A 22,051-nucleotide genomic window follows, 5' to 3' on the forward strand; every position below is an offset into this window, starting at 1 on the left:
CAGAAAAAAGTAGCCCAAAACGGGACAAAGTGGCCCAAAACGGGACAAAGGCACCCACAATGGGACGAATTTGCCCAAAACAAAAAAAAGTCGCCCAAAACGGGACAAAGTAGCCCAAAACACGACAAAGTAGCCCAAAAAGCGACAAAGTAGCCCAAAACGGGACAAAGTAGCCCAAAACGCGACAAAGTCGCCCAAAACAGAAAAAAGAGTCCCAAAACGGGACAAAGTAGCCCAAAACAGGAAGAATTTGCCCAAAACGGGATAAAGTAGCCCAAAACATGACAAAGTAGCCCAAAAAGCGACAAAGTAGCCCAAAACGGGACGAATGTGCCCAAAACAGGACGAATTTGCCCAAAACGGGACAAAGTCGCCCAAAACGGGACAAATTTGCCCAAAACAGAAAAAAGTCGCCCAAAACGGGACAAAGTAGCCCAAAACGGGACGAATTTGCCCAAACGGGACAAAGTCGCACAAAATGAGACAAATTTTCCCAAAACAGAAAAAAGTCGCCCAAAACGGGACAAAGTTGCCCAAAACGGGACGAATTTGCCAAAAACGGGACAAAGTCGCCCAAAACGGGAAAAGGTAGCCCAAAACGGGACGAATTTGCCCAGAACAGAAAAAAAAGCCCAAAACGCGACAACATAGCCCAAAACGGGACAAAGTTGCCCAAAACGGGAAAAGGTAGCCCAAAACGGGACAAATTTGCCCAAAAAGGGACAAAGTAGCCCAAAACATGACAAAGTAGCCCAAAACATGACAAAGTAGCCCAAAACGAGACGAATTTGCCCAAAACAGAAAAAAGTAGCCCAAAATGCGACAAAGTTGTCCAAAATGGGACGAATTTTCCTAAAACAGACAATAGTAGCCCAAAATGGGACAAAGTCACCCAAAACGGGATAAAGTAGCCCAAAACGCGACAAAGTAGCCCAAAACATGACAGAATCGCCCAAAACGGGATGAATTTGCCCAAAACAGGACAAAGTCGCCCAAAACGGGACAAAGTAGCCCAAAATGGGACAAAGTCGCCCAAAACAGGCAGAATTTGCCCAAAACGGGATAAAGTAGCCCAAAACGTGACAAAGTCCCCCAAAACAGGACAAAGTAGCCCAAAACGGGACAAAGTAGCCCAAAATGGGACGAATTTACCCAAAACAGAAAAAAGTCACCCAAAATGGGACAAAGTAGCCCAAAATGCGACAAAGTTGTCCAAAATGGGACGAATTTTCCTAAAACAGACAAAAGTAGCCCAAAACGGGACAAAGTAACCCAAAACGGGATATAGTAGCCCAAAACACGACAAAATCGCCCAAAACAGGACGAATTTGCCCAAAACAGGACAAAGTCGCCCAAAACGGGACAAAGTCGCCCAAAATGGGACGAATTTACCCAATACAGAAAAAAGTCGCCCAAAACAGGACAAAGTCACACGAAACAGGACAAAGCAGCTGCAGTCGCAGCAGTTCACCAGCAATTTGTCTTTGTAGAAAGAGTGTCCCTGGTACTCTGGATAATCCAGAGACCTCAAGATTTTTTGTCATAGGGACTTCAGCTGAAAGCACTTCCAAGGAAAACTAATAACACTGGGTCACTGTTTCTGAAAAGATGTGTTGCTTTTGAATCTGTTAAATGTTTCCAATATTGTGAGCATCACAAATGAAATGCCTTCCACCGTATTGGAGGGTGGAGGCATCAATATCAAATATCTCAAAATAAATCCAAAATGATCCGCATGGCAAGATAGCCGTGCGTCAGCCAGGACGCGCATCTCTACTGTGTAGCCTCCTGCTCAGACGCAGGCAGCATATATTTCCCTCTCTGCACAGAGATGCATTTATTTATAGTAACCACGTTTTATAGTGAGCAGCATGTCCTCTACAAATCCCGACCAAGTTTGGATGAACAACTCACACGCAATCTGACAGGAAACTAAGGCTGCTCATCGGTCCCGTGCGACGCTGTATGCAGGACACACAGATTACATGAGAGGTGCGAAAAGATCCACGGTATAATTAACCACAAAACATGTAAATATCTTCATATTACTGGCTTGTAACACTGACTAATGCCTAAGCTGAGTCCTCTACGAAATGAGAATGTCCATTTGAAATAATCTTCTCATGTTTAATGTCCGAAAATGAATTAAATTTGTTCAAGGCGTCAAACTGATCTTTGTGCATGATGATCTCAAACACACTTGACTGATATTTTCGTTAGGCTATTATTTTTTTCGTTATTGTATAATTATTTTCAGTAAATCAGGCAAGCTTATTCTCTTGGATTTTCTGTTTATTTTTGTATTACATTTTACACAGCTGCAATGCGCAGCGGAGTGGTATTGTAGTGTAATGTTTACTGAAGTGTGTATACTGTACCTTTAAGTTGACCTTAAAAGACACGTGTTGAAGCAATGTACTCTGTGCACTGACAAATCACACACTGGTTTATTATTTTATGTATTCTTATGACACACACACTCACTGAGCACTTAAGCAATGTGGTGGAGAAGTACCTAGGCATCATTTCTAAAAATAGCATGAGGATGGGCTCAGAAACACTGGTGGAAAGTTAGGGGAATTACAGCTTGTCCTGAGAATGACCCTGGTAAGAGGAGGCGGTCTTAGATTGTCCAGGAAAACATTACGAGTACAAGTAAAGAGGCGGGGTTTAGACTGCCCAGAAAACATTATACGGTGGAATTGGCTCCAAGGGAGAAAAAGAAAGTGGGGAATACTATTATGAATGAGTGCAAGGATTAAAGCAGCCATCAGGGGGAGACAAGAGAAATATGACACCGTTATATTGTAGCTCCAGGGGGGGAAAGATTAAGGGAAAAAAAGACGACTCAGCAGAAATCATCACAATAAAAGTGAACTGTGCAAACAAAGAAATTCCAGTCTTGCTCCGGAGCTTGACTCATTGAGTTGTGATGTGTTTGTTGCCTGCGAGCACATTAAACTCAGTTGCATCTGATTCTACGTGTCTCCAGTGATTTTTTTTTTACCTCTGAGTATTTGAGTTTTTGATATCTAATGGAAAACAAAGAAAGTCCGTTCGAGAAGATGTCCCAGCTCCAGACCTTTGAATTTATGCTTCCACAGTATTTCCCCAAAATGTAATAAGAAAGACAGTAGATACTGAATGAGATTAGGCTGCCTGTCACCTTCAGAATGGTTGTTTGTGTTCACATTCCTCACCTGTATTGAAGTGGCAATGATTCAGTTAGAGGTGAGAAACACTGCCGCCCACTCTCCTTCTGTGCTCGCACAATTCTGAAATTTGTTGTACTACAAAAGCCTGAAATGAACGTTCAACTCATTGTTTTTTATTGAAACTATGTCACTGTCTTCATTTATTATGCATAATTTCTCTAGCAGCAAATACATTTAAAGGAGACGCATGTCATGTCTACGTGCGCTGTCCGCGGTGCTGAAATCCCTGCTGCTGCTGACAGCAGACCGGGGGAGAAAAAAAGATACTTCTTTGCCCTGTGCTTTCAGAAAATAACCATCATGCAGTCTGCTCGTACCTGCGGACCAGGGGAATCCGACTGTTTAATTAAAACATAGCAGCCGAATCCTGGCTGGATACATTTGGATTGTGGCGGTGTATCTCTGGTCAATAACAGTTGGTTGGAACTCGCCTCCTGGTGGTGGTCCGCGGGCAATGTCTGTACAGACGGCTAAGATGTTCCGTAATCTCCCCAGTTTACTATTTTCTCCTACTCGGTATGTGATTTTCAGGCAGACATGGAGGCTGGTCCAGACCTGTGGCCCACCGTTCAGCCTTTGGTGGGGTACCAGGGCTGCGATCCGGTCTTCCAAGTGTCGGTAAGCAGTGTCTAAGTGTCCAGATAGGTCAGGGTGCAAGACCTGCTATCTTTCGGTTGTTGCGGTTGGTGTTTTCAGGTCTTGGGGTAATCAGGGTATTAACTCGTTTACTTTGGTCTTGCGGATACTTGGTAGGTCAGAGTGCATTACTCGCTACCTTCCCAGAGAATCGGGATGAAGTCTCGGACCTGGAGTCCAGGTGTCGGTGCCGCTCTGAGGTTGTTGCGGGCAATGGGCATCAGTAGGAGGGGGCCTCCACCCTCTCTGGCCTGGCGCCTTAAATGGTTGTCCCCCGGCCAAGGGCAGCACCAGGGCGAATGCCGCGGGGCATCCCCTCTCTGGTACCTGGCTCCATTTGAACATTGGTGGCAAACGCCCTGGTGAGGTAGGGTAGGCTGGTCATTGGGACCCTGGGCTAACCCCCCGGCCGTTCCGGTGCCAGGTCCATCTGTCGCCCGTACCAGACGCGCCACGCCACCCCTCAGGCGGTGCAGGCGGAGATGGTTCTCCCGTCGACACCTGTATCGTCTTTATCGGCAGGATAGGGCGAAGTTGGCATCTCTTGTCCTCGATGAGCAAACGGGTCAGATATGCCCTGTCCCCCTGTCCGAGCTCACCGCGGTGTTCAAGGGCAGGTGGGGTGACGTCAGGCCGTTCCGAGGGTTTGGTGTGTTTGGTGGTCTTGGACGGGCTGATAACTCAGTCTTCTGTTGCCTGGTCACACCCACGGAAGTTTTAAGGCACTTGCGAGCTATCAAGAACCGTTCCTCCCTAGGTCCCGACGGCATAACCAAGTCGCTTCTACTTGGTTGGGACCCCAAGGGGGAGAAGTTGGCATGTATGTTCTCCACATGGCTAGTCTCAGGGACTCTGCCAAGAGTCTTAAAGAAATGCAGAACAGTACTCATACCTAAGACCACTGACCCAGGCCGGCTCGGGGACGTCAACCAGTGGTGTCCAATCACTATTGGGTCTATGGTCTTGAGACTATCCTGACGGGTAGGATGATGTCGGCGTGCCCTATCCATCCGCGACAGAAGGGCTCTATAGCCTCACCTGGCTGCTCGGAAAACCTATCGATCCTGAAGGGGATAATGAGATGGAGTAAGACAGAAAGGTCCTCCCTTGGGGTTGTATTTGTCGATTTCGCGAAGGCTTTTGATACCGTTTCGCACAAGCATCTCCTGAGTGCTCTGGAACGGAAAGGGTTAGACCAACACATGCTGGAATTGGTCAGGAAGTCATATGAGAACTGCATGACTAAGGTGCGATGCACAGAAGGGTTCACTGCTGACATCGCCATGAAGGTGGGAGTGAAGCAGGGTGACTCCATGTCACCTCTCCTCTTCAACGTTGCCTTGGATCCACTGGTCCAGGCACTCGAACGCTAGGGCTGTGGATTTGTTGCAGAGGGGAAATCCATTACGGCTTTGGCATTTGCGGATGACCTGGTCTTGTTGAGCAGCTCCTGGGAGGGTATGGTGGCCAACATTGGTATCCTGGAGGCCTTCTGCGTGCTTACTGGGATGAGCGTTCAGCCCAGTAAGTGCCACGGGTTCTTTGCCGAGACAGTGGGGCACATGCGTACGATCAATGGTCGACCCCCCTGGCTGTTGGGAGGCGTGCCCGTCCACCTGATCGGGCCGGACGAGGGCGTGAAATACCTGGGCGTTATGATCAACCCGTGGACAGGGATAGTCTCTAAGGGTATCGGCGAGCAACTCCAGCACTGGATAGCTGCCATCAGAGGGACACCCCTTATGTGAGGTAGGAATTTTTCTTGTGAAAGATGAGCTGATGTGAATGTGATGACTGTGACAGGTGGTTCCACAGCCCATGTCTGTCCATGGAAAGCGAGGACATAGAGGATGCCAAGGAAAAAAATTGGAAATGTCCCTTGTGCCAATGGAACAATAAAATCAAGTCATGGTAGCCCTACTAGTGTTGGATCATGTTACTCCACTGGCTGCATGAGATACACCTCTTGTTTTTGCATTTTAAATCTCTAAATACTTTTTTATTTATTTTTATATATAAATATTAGCATTTTAGCTCAGTAGCTTCCAGGAAATATGATCAATTGACTCAAAATCAGTGTGGGACCATGTTACTACACAGGGTGCATGAGGTACACCTCTTGTTTTTACATTTTAAATCTGTTCATAATTTTTTATTAATTTTTATATATAAATATTAACATTTTAGCTCAAAGCTTCCAGGAAATATGATCAGTTGACTCAAAATCAGTGTGGGATCATAGTACTACACTGGCTGCATGAGATACGCCTCATTTTTACATTTTAAATCTCTAGATATTTTTTTTATTAATTTTTATATATAAATATTAATATTTTTGTTCAATAGCTTCCAGGAAATATGATCAATTGAATCAAAATCAGTGTGGGATCATAGTACTACACAGGCTGCATGAGATACGCCTCTTGTTTTTACATTTTAAATCTCTAGATATTTTTAATTAATTTTTATATATAAATGTTTTTTTGTTTTTTTTAATTTTGAAGTTGAACAAGACAAGTGACAACGTATAGTAGACAGAATCACAAACAAGCAAATGACAATAAAACGAAACAAAGCAGAAACAAGAAACAAGAAACGAAACAAACAACAACAAAAAAGAACGAAAGAAAGAGAGAAAAAAGAAAAAAGGAAACAACAGCAACACAAGTGTTTGAGTGTGTGTTTTGTGTTGTGTTGAGGAGTCATGAGCAGTAGTGGTAATAGTAATCATATTCATACAAAATTAATAATAGGCCTATAATAATAGTACTAGCAACAACAATAACAATGATGAAATAATAATAATAATAGTAATAATAGTTATAGTACCTATAGTAATAGCTATACTGAATAGAATTGATAAAAATAATTCCACATTTATATAAGCCATCACAAAGCCAAAACAATAATAATAAAAATATGGGGTAGACGGAGGGAGGAAGAGGGAAAAGAGTAGGGCTATAGGAAGTTGAATGTATTAATTTAAGTTAGATAGGTTTTATAAATTTAAGTTTGCGGGGTGTTGCAGGACCCAGCAACCCCGCGACAGACACTTGTTATTCTCCCTCCCCCCAGATCGCCGGCGGCACAGCCCTTTTGCCCCTCCCTCATACATTTGGTGTGTTTGTGGTGCATTAAGAACAGAGGGTTTGTGGTGCATTAAAAACAGGAGGGGTTTCCTTTCCCTCCTCTTTCTATTAAAGTGGTGTGTGGTGTAGAAAGAGCATGGGGGGGGGGCAATCCGGCCGAGAGCTGAGGCGAAGGGAGAGTCCTGGGGTTAAAGAGACCCCGGGCCGCCACCAAACCCACAGAGCACAGCTGGGACCCGGGACACAGTCTGTGTATGGTATTACTATTAGTAATAAAGTCGATAATATTGAAAATAATAGGCAAATTATAATCATTAATAGGCTACTCACCCTCACCCTCCCTTCTTCTTAGTAGTTGGCTACAGGAATAATAATAACAATGGTAATAGAAACAGAAAAGGATGGAGAGCAGTGGAAACATAATGTAATATAGTAGGCTATAACAGTATATATGCTATGTGACTAAGGTTAAAAAAAAAGGGGAATAAAATAATAATAATAATAAATAATAGTAATATAACTAATAATAATAACAATAATATTAACAAAATAAATAAATAAAAATGATAATAATAGATTATTAGAAGAAAAGGAAAGAAACAGAAAGAGAGAAAAAATAAAAATTGCCATAATGATAATCATATTACCACAATAATAACAAAAAAGAAGAGTCGTGAATGGTATGCATGTGTTTGTGTGTGAGTGTGTGTGCGTATGTGCAGGTATGGATGTTTGGATGATTGATTAGGTGAACAATTACATGTAAAGAGTCTCAGCTGAGGGGGGAAGGGGTAATAGGGGTCAGAGGTAGGGAAGACATGTTGAGGTAAGGAAGTCAGACAAATGCAGAGGTGAGTTTGTTTGCGAATGTAAACCAGGTTTTGTTGAAATGGTTACTGTTGTTATTAAGAGAAGCAACCATTTTTTGTGGTCTATTAACAGGTTCTTCCATTGTGGTATGTTTAATTGATTTCTAGCTTTCCAGTGTGGAAGGATTGTCTTCTTGGCGATGATTAGGGCTGTGAACAATGTTGTTTTGGTATAGTGGCTAAGTTGTATTGTTGTCTCCCAGGATGCATAGGAGGTGAGATGTGGGGATGTGGCAGCCCAGGATGTGAGATAGATGAGTAGTGATTTGAATCCAGAATTGTTTGACTGGAGTGCAGTGCCAGAGTGCATGTATGCAAGTGTCTATAGTGTCCTGCGTGCAGTGAGTACATTGATCTGATGTGGTGAAACCCATTTTATGTAGTCTTTCACCCGTGTAGCGATATCTGTGCATGACCTTGAATTAGATGAGCTGTAGGTTTGAGATTTTACAGTGGAAGAAGGTGTTCTTGCTGATCTGAGTCCAGAAGTCGGCACTGGGACTGATGCTGAGATCCTGTTCCCACTTAGTAACTGGGAGGGAGGTTGATGTTTCTGAGCTATGTAAGAATGTGTATATTCTGGAGAGTAATTTATGGGATCCGGGGATGTTCAGGAAGTCTTTTATAATGATATCTTGAATTTTGGCATTGGGTGTACTATTCAGTTTTGGGAGGATAGTGGATTTCAATTGAAGGTATTGGAGGTATTGATTGTTCCCAATGCCGAACTTCTGGATTAGGTGTTGAAAATGTATTGTTTTGGAGTCCTGGGTGATATGGTGTAAGTGTGTAATGCCTTTTTCTTTCCATTGTGTGAAGTGTAGTGGTTTCCTGTTTATTGTGAAGTCTGGGTTGTTCCAGATTGGTGAGCGAGGGGACGGTGTAACTGTAGAGCCTTTACTGAGGTGGGTGTTCCACCAAGCTGTCAGAGTTGAGGCTATGGTGATGTTCTGGAAGCAGATGTTATATTTGACTGAGTTACTGATGAAAGGGAGATTGGATAAATTTATGTCGTCACATAATGCCTGTTCAGTTTCTATCCAGTGTGAGTCTAAGTCAGAAGGGGAGAGCCATTGTTTTAAGTATTTTAATTGACTTGCAGTATGGTACCGTTCGAAATTTTGTGCCTCCAGTCCTCCGTATAATTTGGGTTTCTGTAATGTTGATAGTTTAATACGAGGGGTTTTATTTTTCCAGTAAAAGTGAGAAATAGCCGAGTTCAGAGCTTTTAACCAGGGTGGGTTTGGGAGAGTGTGGATCATCGTTTATTTTGGGAAGAATTGACATTTTAATTGTCGAAATTCTTTCTGAGAGTGAAAGCGGTAAATTTGTCCAGTGGAGGAGGTCACTCTGTATTGATTTGAGTAGTGGGCTGTAGTTAAGGTTAAATAGCTCTGACAGCTTGGTGGATATGTGGATACCTAGATATTTGATATTTCCTGTAGGTAGTTGGAACTGTGAGGTAAGGGCTGCCACATCCCCTTCATCCATGCAGAGAGGGAGAAGGGTGGATTTGGACAGGTTGAGAGAATAGTTAGAAAGTAATGAGAAAGTCTGAATAACTGAGAGGGATTCTAGCAGGGAGGAATATGGTTCCTGAAGAAGGATCAATACGTCATCCGCATACAGAATTATTTTATGTTCTGTGGATAGTGATGTAATACCTCTGATGTTTATATTTTGCCGTATGCTGGCTGCAAGTAGTTCTATGAAAATTGCGAAGAGTGATGGAGAGAGTGGACATCCCTGTTGTGTGCCGTTGTGAAGAGTGAATTGTTGTGAGATTAGACCATTAGTGGTGATACTGGCTGTCGGTGAAGTATACGGTGCCCTGATCCAGTTTATAAATAACTCTCCGAACCCGAACCTCTGCAGAGTAGCAAACAGGAACTTCCAGTTAACCCTGTCAAATGCCTTATGTGCATCTAGTGAAAGAATTATGGTTCTCAATTTCTTGTTTTTCAAATATTGCATTAGATTGAACAGCTTCCGAGTGTTGTGAAATGACTGTCTTCCTTTGATAAAACCAGTTTGATCTGGGTGTATAATAGAGGTGATGACCTTTTCAATTCTATTTGTTAGTGCTGTACTTATGATCTTTATATCTGTGTTAATCAGAGAGAGAGGGCGGTAGCTGGATGGAAGGGTTGGATCTTTGTCAGGTTTTAACAGTAGGGTGATTAAAGCTGTGTTCATGGTGGAAGGTAACGTGTTAATTTTGAGTGTTTTGTCTATCATTCTAAAGAAGAGTGGAGAAACTGTAGACCAAAAATGTTTGTAGAACTCAGCAGGGAAGCCATCTGGGCCGGGTGCCTTGTTGTTTGGCATCTTATGGAGTGCATTGTAAAATTCTTCTGCGGTTAATAATTGTTCTAGTGCATTAGATTGTTCTGATGTTAATTGGGGTAGATTGATATTGTTCAGAAATTTGTAGATGTCTTCAATATTTGGGTTATGAGGGGATGTATAAAGATCTTGATAATAATTTTTAAATACATTGTTGATGTCTGTGGGGTTGTAGTGTGGCTTCCCTGCTGAGTCCTTAATAATTACTGTTACGGTTGATTTGTCTTTGTTTTGTTTGACCATCTTTGCCAGGTAGGCCACTGACTTATTGCTGTGTTGTGTTGAGTTCAATCTGAGTCTTTCAGTAAGAAATTTGTTTTTTTTTGTTTAAAAGGTTACTTAATTCTGTCTTGTGTTTCAGTAATTCATTATAGATGCTTTTGGATGGATTGGTTGTGTGGGTGTTTTCGAGTTCTTTAATTTTCTTTTCCAAATCATTTTCTAGTTCTGTATCTTTCCGTTTTTTGTATGATGAATATGAGATTATTTTTCCCCTTAGCACAGCTTTCCCAGTTTCCCAGTTTGTGTGTGTGTGTGTGTGTGCGTGCGTGTGTATGTGTATGTGTGTATGTGTATGTGCATGGTGAGAAGGGAGAAGGTAGAAAAGAGAAAAAAAAATAGGAAAGAGAAGAGAAAAGCTTAAAATTAAACTGTGACAAAAAATTAAAAAAACAAACCAACGAGGAAAAGAGGTACACACATGAAAAAGTGTGTGTCGGCCATTCCCAGGCTGCATCTATTTAAAAAATAAAGAAGAAGATAAAGAGAAAAAAAAAGACTGGACGAAGAGAGAAAAAAAGGAAGTGAGATGACACGTAAACTACATAGACTAATAAAAAAAATACTGAACAAAAAATTAAATTAAATAATAAATGTGATGAGGGGAGTAAGAGAGAAAGGGAGAAAACAATGAATGAGGGAGAATCAAACGAAAGAAGGGGGGGGGGTAAAAGGGAAGGGGAGATATCACCGTGACGAATCTATGGGTCCGTTTGCCACGGCGGTGCATTAAGTTGCTATGGTGACAGTCGCTCTGATGACGTCCAAGGGAGGCGACTGTTTACATGAGCTGGTAGCACTACTAGCTCGTGTTGTCTCCTCCACCAAGCCAGTAGGTGATATCTGGACTAATATACAGCTTCCCGTCGATGTAGAGTCTGTCAATGACAAGACGAGTTCTCTTGTTGTTTTTCCGCGCCTCCGTCATTATGGGGTGAAGTATCCTGCGCCTCCTTAGAATCTCCGGCGGGAACTGGTCGCTGATGGAAAAGTTGGTGCCCCGGAGTTCCTTCCTTCTCTCCATGATGGAAATCTTCATTTTTGTGTCGAGAACTTTTGCCACCATGGGACAATTCTTCTGTCTGGATGCCTCGACCTGCCCAATGCGATGTACTCTCGAGAAGCGGGTGGTTTCAAGCTCACGCTCATCCATCTTCAGACTGTCTTTCATGGATGACTTGACCAGTTGCTCAGAGGTATGGTAAGTCTCCTTGCTGGTTTCTGGGATCCCATGGATTATTATGTTATCCCCCATGCTTCTGGATTGCATGTCGAGAATATCATTTGTCGTTTTGTGGTTTTGTTGTTGGAGTTCCGCTGTTAATTTCTTTAGTTTGTTCACTTCCATTCTGAGGAAAGCATTGTCTTCTTTGAGGGTTTCGACCAGCGAAGTCCATAGCTTGTTTTAAGTCTTCAACATCATCTGACAACTTTTTTAGTATGTCCAGTTTTTCCAGTTGTTGTTGCATCGTGGTCATGGATTCTCGAATGTGGAGGAGATCCATTGCTATATTCGAGTTGTCAAGATCACTTGAGCTCAGCTGGTCTCTTCCTCGTTTGTTGTCAGGTTGTTTAGCCATGTTGTGGTAGATCGTGTCTATGTAGAGTTCTAATTCCTCGATGGATTCTTCTACAAATGGTTCCAGTTTGAGTTGGTGAGGTTAGCGGTAGTTAAAGCTAGGTTTAGCAGCGTGTTTGGGACGGCTGACACGGAGAGCTGCTCACAGCGTCTTTCTGGCAGCCATGTTATATATAAATGTTAATATTTTAGCTCAATAGCTTCCAGGAAATATGATCAATTGACTCAAAATCAGTGTAGGATCATATTACTCCACTGGCTGCATGAGATACGCCTCTTGTTTTTACATTTTAAATCTCTAAATATTTTGTATTAATTTCAATATTTGAATATTAGCATTTTAGCTCAATAGCTTCCAGGAAATATGATCAATTGACTCAGAATCAGGGTGGGACCATGTTACTACACAGGCTGCATGAGATACGCCTCTTGTTTTTACATTTTAAATCTCTAAATATTTTGTATTAATTTCAATATTTGAATATTAGCATTTTAGCTCAATAGCTTCCAGGAAATATGATCAATTGACTCAGAATCAGGGTGGGACCATGTTACTACACAGGCTGCATGAGATATGCCTCTTGTTTTTACATTTTAAATCTCTAAATATTTTGTATTAATTTCACCAAGGCTGTTTCAAGACACGCTGCCCCCCCCCCCCCCCCCCCAGATACCAGTGAAAGTACGATACCAGTGAAAGTATCATGGTTCTGAGTAGGGGTGGGGGAAATTTCCGATTCTTAGATGCATCGCGATTCGGACGTGGACGAATCTGAATCGATTTACAAACGTCCAAATTTCGATTAATTAGAGTAATACAGAAGGTTCTAAATAATGCGGAACTAAGAAGCACGGTACGCGTCATCTCCGGGACAGTTTGGGATGTGCACCTGGAGCAGACACGCCGACACGCGCACAGAGGAAAACAAACATGGCTGACCGCCACCCACCTTGCCGTGAGATCCGAACAGCTCCTTCTAATTTAAAAGCAGACGTGTGGAAATACTTCGGCTTCTACAACGTTGATGGCAGAAGCAAACTGGACAAAAGCCACGTTATATGTAAGCTGTGTCGTGCTAAAATAAAATACTTTGGCAACACAACAAACATGAGAAGGCATGTAACTCGATTCCACCTGACGGAGGAGTCAGGGAGACAGCAGGCTGTTGTTGCTGCGGCTACTAGTGGCGCTACCGACCAGAGAACAATCGAGGAAGCAATTAGAAAACTGCCACCCTCATCGGAAAAGGCCAAGCGAATTACGAAGGCCATCGCAGCATTTATTGCCAAGGATTTGCGTCCTTATTCCGTTGTGGAAAATCAGGGATTTCGAGCACTGCATTGGAGCCCAGATACACCATCCCATCCCGATGCTGTTTCACCGACACGGCCATCCCGACACTCTACCATCAAACCAGAACAGAAGTCATGGCCTCGCTGTTGAAGGCAGGTAGGAACGCAGTTACATGTGATGCGTGGACGTCTGTCGCCACCGAATCATTTGTTACTCTAAGTTAACTGCGCATTTTATCTTGTGATTTAAGATACCTGTTGTTACCTTTGGTTCCGTACAACGAACTTGTAACTTTCCAGTTTACACGCATTTCCATTTATATGTTTAATAAAATATAATGGAAATGAATTCAACTGTTTCTTATTACAAATGCACTGTTTTTAAAAATTGCAAGTGTTGAATGCTTATTCTTTTTTTTTTTTAACTTTTTATTTATGCTGTGCAATTCATACCTTCATCTTTTCACAAATAAGCATTTCGCATTTCTCTTTAACTTTGTATGAATTTAAGTAAAGAAAAAAACAACAACGATACAATAAATCAAATACCCAGTACTAAAAAACAAACAAACACACAAACAAAAGGTGAAAAGAGAAAAAAAACAAAAAAAAAAAACAACTTAATATACAGTAAGTGTGCAAGCGACAAAGATATAACCATTTTATGTTTTTTGTACAATTTTTTTTTCTTCCTTCTTCTCTTCCTTTTTTCATTTTCTTTCCCTCTCTTCCTTCCCCTCCTTCCCTTACTTTAGTTACAGGGCTCAAAAGTAATATTTTACACTGATAGCATTACTGCCATAAAATTTTAAATTAGTAGCATAGCACTTCATTTAGTTGTGCAAGAAAGAAAAACAGAGAAAAAAAAAAAAGAAGCAACACAAAAATGACATGGTTCAACACCACATATTATATATATATTTTTTTTCTCTTTTCTCTTCCATCCTTTTCCTTCTTTTCATTGGTATTATTGGCAGTGAACAGAGTTTTGGTGGCAAATGCCATCAAATTAATAAAAATCTTGAGCTCTGCATTGACATCCAAGGTGACCATAATTCCATAAAAAAGTCAGTTTTCAGCTGAATTTTAGCTGTAATCTTTTCCATAATATATACCTCATTCACCTTTTGTTGCCATTGTTTTATGTTGGGGGGTTGTGGCTGCAACCATAATACCGTAATAGTTTTTTTGGCTATTAAAAGCGGGGTCCTCATTAAATATGTTTTCTTTTTCCCCATTTGGAGTCCTGAAGGGATGCCCAAAATAAATAACTTTGGGTCAAGTTTTATTTTTATATCCAAAATTTGCTCTATTATCCTTTTAACATCGTCCCAGTACTCCTGCAATTTTGGACAGGCCCACATTATATGTGAGAGGTCCCCTTGGTGGCCACAACCCCTCCAGCATAGTGCTGATGAAACGCCATATTTTGCTGTTATAATTGGAGTTCTGAAATATCTGTTTTTAATCTTCCAATCAAATTCCCTCCAATTTGGGCTATTTGTTAATTTATGACCAGACAAACACGTTTCATCTCATTCATTTTCACTAATTAGTATGTTCAGTTCAATTTCCCACTTTCTTTTATTCTCTAAATCTTTGTTTTTAAGATCTTGTTGCAAAGCTCTGTAAAACCTTGAGATAATTCCTTTCTTCATTTTTTCTCCTTCACATTTTATCAAGAACAGTTCTGTCATAGAGGGTTCCTTTTAATATACTTTCCCATTCTTTGTTTTTCTGAAGATAGTGTCTAATTTGTAGGAATCTGTAATGGTCTTGAACTTGTAAATTAAATTCTTGAATGAGTTGTTGAAATGATTTTAGTACTTGTCCATCCAGTAGTTGATCACTGTACACCAGCCCCTTGTTCATCCATTTCTTAAATCCATTGTCAGTTTTAGATGGGTGAAAATCTGGATTTACTGCAATTTTGGTAACTCTTGATACTGAGTTTGAAACTCCCAGCTTGTTCCTTATTTTAGACAATATTTTCCATGTTTTCTCTGCCCATTCATTTGTTAATTTAAGTTTTTTCCATTCTTTCGAACTCATAAATGGTAAGTAGCCTAGTGGTACTGGGCAAGAGTTCTGTTCCATTTCCACCCATAATGTATCTGTGTCTTCTGTTATCCATGACATTATTATTTTGAGTTGTGTTGCCCAATAATATTTTTGCAAGTCTGGTAAATTTAAGCCCCCATCCTTTTTAGAACTTTGTAGCCTTTTATAACTTACTCTTGCCCTCTTATTTTGCCAGACAAAATTTAAAATCATTTTATCCAGAGCTATAAAGGAAGACTTTGGAATGATTAATGGGAGTGATTGAAACATAAAGAGCAAGCGTGGTAGAATATTCATACGTATAGTTTCCACTCTGCCGATTAATGTCAATGATAACAGCTCCCATTTTTTCAAATCTCGTCTTTATCTCTGTAATCAATTTTTCGTAATTAATTCTAAATAGTTGTGATGTCCTGGGTGTTATTGTCACACCTAGATACCTGAACCCTTTCCTGGTCCACTGGAACTTGATTTTTTCCTCTAATATAGCTGGCTTCTCCCCAAATAGCATCATTGCAGTGGATTTAGTTTAATTAGTCAAAAAGCCAGATATTTTTCCATATTCATTTAAGACTCCCAGTAAAGCCGGTATAGATGATGTTGGTTTGCTAATAAATGCTAATAAATCATCAGCAAACAGTGATATTTTATGTTCTTTTTGTCCCTCATCAATTATTCCACATATGTCCTTATTATGCCTTATAGACTCAGCAAGCGGTTCAATACTAATGGCAAACAGTAAAGGACTTAAACAGTCCCCTTGTCTAACCCCCCTTTTAACAGGGAAGAAATCTGAACACTAATGCATGATTGTGGGTTATTATAAATAGTTTTTATCCAATTAATAAAGACTGGGTTGAATCCAAATACTTCAAGTGTTTCAAATAGGTAGCCCCACTCACCCTATCGAATGCTTTTTGTGCATCCAAGCTGATAACTAAAGATGTTTGTTTAGTCTTTTGAGCTGTTGATATAATATTTATGATTCTTCTTATATTATTTGCTCCCTGTTGAAATGGGATAAAACCTGTTTGATCAGGGTTAATCAGTTTTGCAGCAATTTTCTGCATTCTGTGAGCCAGGATATTGGTCAATATTTTCAAATCCTTGCCTAACAGACTAATTGGTCTATATCCCTCGCATTTTGTTGGATCTTTCTCCTCTTTATATAGCACAGAGATAATAGCCTCAGACTATGTTTGTGGAGGATCCCCTTTTGATAAGGCATAATTAAAGACTTTAACTAGTACTGGTGAAAGCTGTTCTGCAAAGAATTTATAAAATTCTCCAGGTAGTCCATCTGTTCCTGGCGATTTACTGTTTTTAAGCGATTTTATAGTTTTCAAGACTTCCTGTTCTGTTATTGGTTTTATCATATCTTGTGCTTCCTTCTCTGTCAATGATGGTACATGTATTTTTGAGAAAAAATCTTTATATTCATTCTTTGAGGTGTAGTCTGAGTCTGCATATAGTTCTTTAAAATACGCTCCAAAGGCCTCTGCTATATCCTTTGGTGATGTCATAGACTCCTTAGTTTTTGGATGGATTATCTTTGCAACTACCCTACTTGATTGGGCTTTTTGCAATTAAAATGCTAATAAACGACTTGCTCTATTACCCATTTCATAATATCTCTGTCTTGAGAAGCGTATAGCTCCTTCGGCTTTATATGTTAGAAGTTCATCTAGTCTCTGTCTAGTTTGTTTAAGTTCCAAGAGTGTTTCTTTGTTGGACGTCAATTTGTGTTCAATCTCCAGAATATTAATTTTATCTTCAAGTTCCTTCTGTCGTTTCATTTGTAATTTCTTCAGTCTAGAGGATATTTCTATCATTTTCCCTCGTATAACTGCTTTACATCCTTCCCACAGGACTCAGGGTGTTACTTCATTATTGTCGTTTATCATAAAGTATTCTTCTATGTTTTTACTAAGTTCATTTAATATTTCCTTATCTGTTAAGATTGATGTATTAAGTCTCCAGTATTTGAAGAATTGTTCTTTTCCCATATCTATCGTAAGTTTGACAGGAGCATGGTCACTTATTGTTATAGATTCAATTTTACAATCCCATACTTTGTGTATATGTTGCTTTGAAATAAGAAAAAAGTCAATCCTTGAATAACTGTCATGCGGGTTAGAATAGAAAGTGTAGTCTCTTTTTAGAGGATTTTTATCTCTCCAAGGATCAGTCAGTCCCAGTTCTTCCATTACATTCATAAGTATTTTCTGTTTTTTAGATCCTGGACTGTGGTCTGGAGGGAGCCTATCCATTCGTCCATTTTGAACAACATTGAAGTACCCGCCTATTATCATCCCTCTCCCCTTACTAACAATTACATTTGCTATAGTTTTAAAAAAAATTATCATCATCTTCATTTGGAGCATAGATATTTACAATAGTCATAACAGTATCTCCTACAGTTCCAACAATCATTACATATCTACCGTCTGGATCTTTAATGATGTTCTCAAGGACAAATGGCACTGATTTATGAATTAGTATTGTGACTCCTCTCCTCTTACCATATGATGCGTAATATACCTGGTTCACCCATTCCCTTTTTAATTTTTCATTCTCTTCCCCTGAAAGATGGGTCTCTTGTAATAAGCAATTAAGCACTTTAACTTCTTTAGTTGATTTAAAATTTTCTTTCTTTTAATAGGATGGTTAAGGCCATGTACATTATAAGATCCAAATATTACTTTGTTCATCTTTCTTCTATTTTACAGTCACAAAATAATATAGGGATCATACTCCAACTAACTCCATTGTTAATACTGCCGTATCTCAGATGAAATAAGTTTTTTTTCACAAGTTCATAGTTTTCAGTTAAATATAGACTAATATCTTTCATATATCTTTCATAGTTCATATCTCAGACTACTTCATCGACTTACACACACCAATAATTGACCAATCAGGCAAAAGGACAATAGATTAACAACAAAGGAAACTACAGTAACAAAAAATAAATAGATAAATGCCCAAACACCTAGAAAACAAAAATATGTGACCTCCAAATTTAACCCCCAACCTTCCCCTCTCCTTAGAAAAAGAAAAGTTGACAGAGAGATGTGGCGATTTCTCTCTGGGAAAAGGCACTAAGTGCGTTTGTAACTTAGATTTTCTATTCAAAGTTACTACTCTCTCTAAACAGAGAAAACAAAAGATTCAACAATTTTAGCTTTTTTGTCCTCCTCAAACCCTTTTCATCTTTTAAGTTAATAAAGAAAAAAAAACATTTAAACTAGAATATTTTCAGCCATAACATAACCATATTGCCACATGTCCATCTTTAGGCCTAAATAACGTTCCGTCACTGAGGCAGATCTTTTATCATAGTTTCCATCTTCGTGTCTCACCGTGTTGCTCATTCAGGTGAGACAATGTTTATAAAGGCTTGTAGATCTTTACTGGTCATCGCTGGTGGCCCTCTTTTTTCTCTCGTCCCTCGCACAGTGGTCCAGCTGTCCCTTGTCCACTTGCTCCACAGGCAGTCGGCTTCGATCCCCATCTCTTTTAGCACAGGAGCGGCTTCTGTTAGTGTACTAAAAGTCTTTGTGCCTGTCTCCATGAATATCTTTAATTGCGCAGGGTATGGAGATTGAGCCTTAATATTTTTTTCTTTCAGTTTTTTAAATACTTCTCGTACCTGCATCCGTTTCATTTGCGTTTCATTAGTGTAGTCTTGGTTGAATGCTTATTCAGTGAGACAAAAAGAAATGTGTGTTGTGAAAAAGTACATCAATATACATAAATTAAAGATGCATCAATAATCGCTTTATAATCGAATCGTAGCCCCTGAATTGTAATCGTTATCGAATCATGAGGTGCCTAAAGATTCCCACCCCTAGTTCTGAGTAGTACTGAGATTACATTGGAGTGTTCCCTGGGAAGATAACATTGGAGAGAGGTTTTTCGGTGTCTTTACAATGACAATAACAGAAATTATGAATGAAATAGTTAATTTCAAAGAGACTATTGAGACGCGTCTCTCCAGTTGACAGAGAAAAACTCTCCAATACTTTAACAGTGAGATTAAATTGGAGTATTCCCTGGGAAGATAACATTGGAGAGACCTTCTTCCAAGGTGTTTATGTGTCTTTGCAATGACAATAACAGAAATTATAAATAAAATAGTTCAATCAATCAATTTTATTTATAAAGCCCAATATCACAAATCACAATTTGCCTCACAGGGCTTTACAGCATACAACATTCCTCTGTCCTTTGGACCCTCACAGCGGATAAGGGAAAAACTCCCCAAAAAAAACCCTTTAACGGGGAAAAAAAACGGTAGAAACCTCAGGAAGAGCAACTGAGGAGGGATCCCTCTTCCAGGACGGACAGACATGCAATAGATGTTGTACAGAACAGATCAGCATAATAAATTAACAGTAATCCGTATGACACAATGAGACAGAAAGAGAGACAGAGACAGAGAGAGAGAGAGAGAGAGAGAGAGAGAGAGATGCAGGACAGACGGTAATGACAGTAGCTTACAGCAACATTAATGAAAGTAATAATATTATAGTTATAATTCTGGCTACTGTGGTACAATATGTTAAAAGTATATATTAATATCTGGCAGTATACATTGGAGAGACCTTCTTCCAAGGTGTTTCGGTGTCTTTACAATGACAATAACAGAAATTAAACATGAAATAGTTAAATTCAAAGAGCCTATTGAGACGCCTCTCTCCAGTTGACAGAGAAAAACTCTCCAATACTTTAACAGTGAGATAAATTGGAGTATTCCCTGGGAAGATAACATTGGAGAGACCTTCTTCCAAGGTTTTTCGGTGTCTTTATGATGACAGTAACAGAAATTATAAATGAAATTGTTGAATTCAAGGAGCCTATTGAGACTCGTCTCTCTAGTTGACAGGGAAAAACTCTCCAATACATTAACAGTGAGATTAAATCGGAGTATTCCCTGGGAAGATAACATCGGAGAGACCTTCTTCCAAGGTGTTTCGGTGTCTTTACAATGACAATAACATTTAAATTCAAAGAGCCTATTGAGACACCTCTCTCTAGTTGACAGGGAAAAACTCTCCATTGCATTAATAGTGAGATAAAATTGGAGTTTTCCCTGGAAAGGTAACATTTGAGAGACCTTCTTCCAAGGTGTTTCGGTGTCTTTACGATGACAATAACAGACATTATAAATGAAATTATTGAATTCAAAGAGCCTATTGAGACACCTCTTTCCAGTTGACAGGGAAAAACTCTCCAATACTTTAACAGTGAGATAAATTGGAGTGTTCCCTGGGAAGATAACATTGGAGAGACCTTCGTCCAAGGTGTTTCGGTGTCTTTACGATGACAATAACAGAAATTATAAATGAAATTGTTGAATTCAAAGAGCCTTTTGAGACGCCTCTCTCCAGCTGACAAGGAAAAACTCTCCAATACTTTAAAAGTGCGTTTAAATTGGAGTGTTACCTGGGAAGGTAAGATTGGAGAGACCTTCTTCCAAGGTGTTTCGGTGTCTTTACAATGACAATAACAATTAAATTCAAAGAGCCTATTGAGATGCCTCTCTCCAGTTGACAAGGAAAAACTTTCCAATACTTTAAAAGTGAGATTAAATTGGAGTGTTCCCTGGGAAGGTAACATTAGAGAGACCTTCTTCCAAGGTGTTTCGGTATCTTTACAATGACAATAACAGTTCAAAGAGCCCATTGAGACGCCTCTCTCCAGTTGACAGGGAAAAACTCTCCAATTCTTTAACAGTGAGATAAATTGGAGTGTTCCCTGGGAAGATAACACTGCAGAGGCCTTCTTCCAAGGTGTTTCGGTGTCTTTACAATGACAATAACAGAAATTATAAATGAAATAGTTAAATTCAAAGAGCCTTTTGAGACACTTCTCTCCAGTTGACAGGGAAAAACTCTCCAATACTTTAACAGTGAGATAAATTGGAGTTTTCCCTGGGAAGATAACATTGGAGAGACCTTCTTCCAAGGTGTTTCGGTAGCCTCTAGGGTGACACACCCTGTGCAGAGCTAGTTTCGAGTAGCGCAACCCGAGGCGCGCTCAGTTTGGTAGTTTGGCAGACCGAGGTGCGCTGAGATGGGTGTGGCAGCACAGCAGGGGGAGGTGTCGACAGATCCAGCTTGGCGCAGTGACAGTTTCGTGCCAAAAGGCTTCGCCAAAGGTGCGCTAAAAGCTCGCCAGCTGAAACCAGGTCTACTGTCAGCGCAGGGGGAGCACAGCCGGTGTAAGTGTAATTCTGGCTGACCAGCGGACAGTGCGCATACGTCACCAAAACCTCACAGGCAGGTTTCCAGAATGTCAGGCACATTAAAAATGAAATAAATAGCCAGAAAAAACACTACTCAATGCAACTATCTGCAATCAGCACATAAATGTATCTCTACATTGACTGTCCCATCACATCTGATGTCAGATCAAAGGGGATTGGCACTGTTTGGCACGTTTGGCACGCGTAATGGAAACCCAACCTGATTTGATTAACACAGCTGCAAACTAATGAGTTCACACCCCTCTCAGCCAACCACAAACAGCCACAGCATCAGATAGGGAGTATATATTCAGCAATTGTCATCTTAGAAAAGTCAAAAGAAAAGAAACAGAGTGAGGCTGCTAGAGAGAAAGAGAGAGTGTGCGCGCATGATTGAAACGCAACATTGATTTACAATTGTGGTGACCTCCTCC

This window comes from Epinephelus lanceolatus, chromosome 24, assembly GCF_041903045.1.
Source record: "Epinephelus lanceolatus isolate andai-2023 chromosome 24, ASM4190304v1, whole genome shotgun sequence".
NCBI classification, from domain to species: Eukaryota; Metazoa; Chordata; class Actinopteri; order Perciformes; family Serranidae; genus Epinephelus; species Epinephelus lanceolatus.